The sequence below is a fragment of the Ptychodera flava genome (genome assembly GCF_041260155.1).
Source record: "Ptychodera flava strain L36383 chromosome 3 unlocalized genomic scaffold, AS_Pfla_20210202 Scaffold_25__1_contigs__length_14229661_pilon, whole genome shotgun sequence".
In the NCBI taxonomy this organism is placed as follows: domain Eukaryota; kingdom Metazoa; phylum Hemichordata; class Enteropneusta; family Ptychoderidae; genus Ptychodera; species Ptychodera flava.
Window position 1 is genome coordinate 10,242,158 of NW_027248279.1, and position 3,269 is coordinate 10,245,426.

Consider the following 3,269-nt stretch of genomic DNA (forward strand, 5'->3'; position numbering starts at 1 on the left):
AATACGCCAATCACTACCTAAGACTGCAGGGTTTCTATCACAGACAGCGTTTGTCGCCGACACGTGCATCGCGACGGTCCCATGTCTTACATTCTACTCGTTTGGAAGGCTATGCTGTGATAAATGTGCACAGAGAACAAAAGTGATTTAAATGGAAGAGCAACAATGAAATGACAAGTGTAAGTTGACAAACAACCTGTGCAGCAAGATTGCTCTCTTCTGTATAGGTCTAGGGGGCGCTCTACACTATCATCGCTAAGGCGAGCCAGCTGGGTGACCGGCACGAAGCTTAGCTGAGCAGTGAGCCAGTCACTTACATCTCGTATTTTGTGATGTTGCACGACCCTCGCTTTCTATTGCTGACGCTGTGAACTATTAAAGGTAAGTTTTTGCCGTTGAACGGAGCGATGCTGGAAAACGAGTTGCCGGTGTACATCACATGCATGATGCATAGAGAGAATGTACCCACACGGCAACTCCACGGACCCGTGGAAAACGTAACCCTCCACCAGTACGGTTCTGCCACAGGCGCTCCTGAGCTGGGTAGTCTGCTAAGTAGATCGATTTTCGGATCGATCTATTGATCCCGTAGTCGATATGCCCGCCACTGCAACTTAGGTTACAGTGGCGGGCATATCGACTACGGGATCAATAGATCGATCGGAAAATCGATCTACTTAGCAGACTACCCAGCTCAGGAGCGCCTGTGGGTTCTGCTTCCATCATGCATGGAGTCTTGGAGACCTACCTGCAGGTCTGTTTTTGTACCTCCATGCATCATGGATGTCAAGAACTGACAGCATCGCTTCGCGCGAGCTTTCACTTCCCTGCAGTAGAGAAGTAATATACCGCACTCTGCTCTTCCACGGTCCTAGGGATACGAAGGAATGCACTATGCTCTTCTTCCACAGTCCTACGGATACGAAGGAAAGGGGAAATTCGCATCATTCATCTGCAAGTGACAGCTTTATCATCATATGAATAGCGAATTATATTCACTCAATCCCTGATTGGTGATAATGAAAAAAAAATAAAAATGTCTCAACATGTCTTAGAGTCTATCTTGATCATAATACATCATGAAAATGTGAAACACGTATGTGCAGACTTTGGAAAAATTGCACATCAATATACCGGTATAAATGGAACACCAGAGTCACAAGGTGGTGTAATTAAAGGAAAACACAGCCCCTTATGTTAAATCTTGGAAGAAAAGCACAGAGAAATTTATCCAATTTCAGTGATCAGGCTTACCCTGTTACCCATGGCGAGAAATTAACTGAAGTTGTTTTCATGGGCATACCTAGATTAGTGACAACATTAACACTAACATTAACACAGCTGAACACTACAATTTTTAAATTGAGAAAGGCATTTCATGTTCATTCACAAACTTTACTTTGAAATGCATGTCGCACATTTTGTGCTGGTAATGTGACAACCATTGACAGTTACTTGATATGGACTGTGATTTTCTCATTATCATACTTTTGTCTCACACAGTTGGAATAACTTGATTATGACCTCTAAAGGGTCAATTGGGATTAGGAGATTACTTGTAAGAGTTTACATATTTCCCATGATTCTCAGCTGACAGCTGGACTTCTAGCAGTATAGAGATTGTCACTTGTACCCATGTACAACCAGAAATAATCAGGAGATAAACAAAACACAGTTGATGAGGTCCATACTCAACACCAAGTCAACATATTGTATTCATGGATAATTTCAGACGTGCCTGAGGGACAGATAGTAGGACTCTCAAACTTTTACAATTCTTTTCTGATATACCACGTGTGGGGTTCACTTTAAAGCTCTTGGTGTGAGAAAAACTTTTACCAGCTTAGTTTTTCGAAAATCGAAAATTTTAATTTTCTCCATAGATTTAACACAGAGATGGTGGCCATTTTGTATTTTAAATATTACAAATTGTTGGGAAATTTGTTTCGCTAGTGCCAAACTTTGCATGGTGACCCCCGATTTTTATTTTTGATTTGGTAAGAGTTCTGTTAAATTTTCATTTAGGAAAGTTTGAGCAATAGTCTATCACTTTCGAGGTGCACACTACCTTAAAGGGATAGTACCAGTAGTGTTCTATGTTGGTGTATGATGAATACTCACACTGTTACAGAGGACATAACATTGATCATAAACTTTATCTTCCAAGAGCAGACAAAGGCTATTTTGACCTTGACATTGATGTTTGGAGAGAGACAATAGCCAAGAAACAAATAATAACTACAATGGTAGGATATAAAATTGATTGTGATTTCAACAAACTGTTTCCTCTGCTGTTGGGGGTGTTGTTTCGTTTTTCTATGACATGAAAGAAAACTTGTCAAGTTGGCACATGCTAAAGAGCCTCCATTGAATTGTGATGTAATTAGAACTCAACAGGATGCCAACTTGTCACACCAATCATACACCCTTCCTATGGCTGCCAAGATGAGTTATGTTCTGAGTTACTTCAAAGTTATCTCTGTATAATACCAACTGATGAGTCATATGGAATGCAGGGATTGGAATCTATTGTATCCTGTGATGTCATGTATTGTGAACTAAACTCCTCATGACTTCTTGAGATCACACTTTTGTTAGGGTATTTCTCCCTCAACTCCTCACTTGTTACTATGGCAACAACGTTTGCACTTTACACTATAATTTTGGTTTCCTTTCACAGGTCATCTCATGAAGTACTGTCATAGAGTAATAACGGTGCATACTTCGGGCAAAGAGTTTCAATCAGATCACTGACAGAAGATCTCATCGGAGAGGTAGGACTGGTAAGCCAGCAACAACTGTACTAGATATGATTAAAGCTAAATCCAACAGCCATTATTTAACAAAAGGTTGTCATTCCTCAATAAAACAGAATGCAAGTTGCAATTGGAAGACTCAAACTTTCTGTGAAGAAACTTTAAATTCCCTTCAGAAATTAACATTACGGGAAGGCTCCATTAACTTAGGAATACTCACTTCCCTAGACGATCAATTTCACAGACCTGCCTTTCCTACAATGGCACTACAATGGCACCAGCTGGATTAGATAAACATAACAATGGAACATTCACACCTTGAGGATTAAAAGTCTTCTGTTTGTCACCCGAGTTGCTCGGGCAAGGACTCGGTTTCAGGTACCATACAAGTTAATGCAGTCTTCCCTAATGAAAATAAAAATCAGAGGCCACTGTGCAAAATTATTTACTGACATTTAAATTGCCAAAGACCAAAATCCCTGTGTGATCGCAATGGGAAAAATTAAAAGGTTT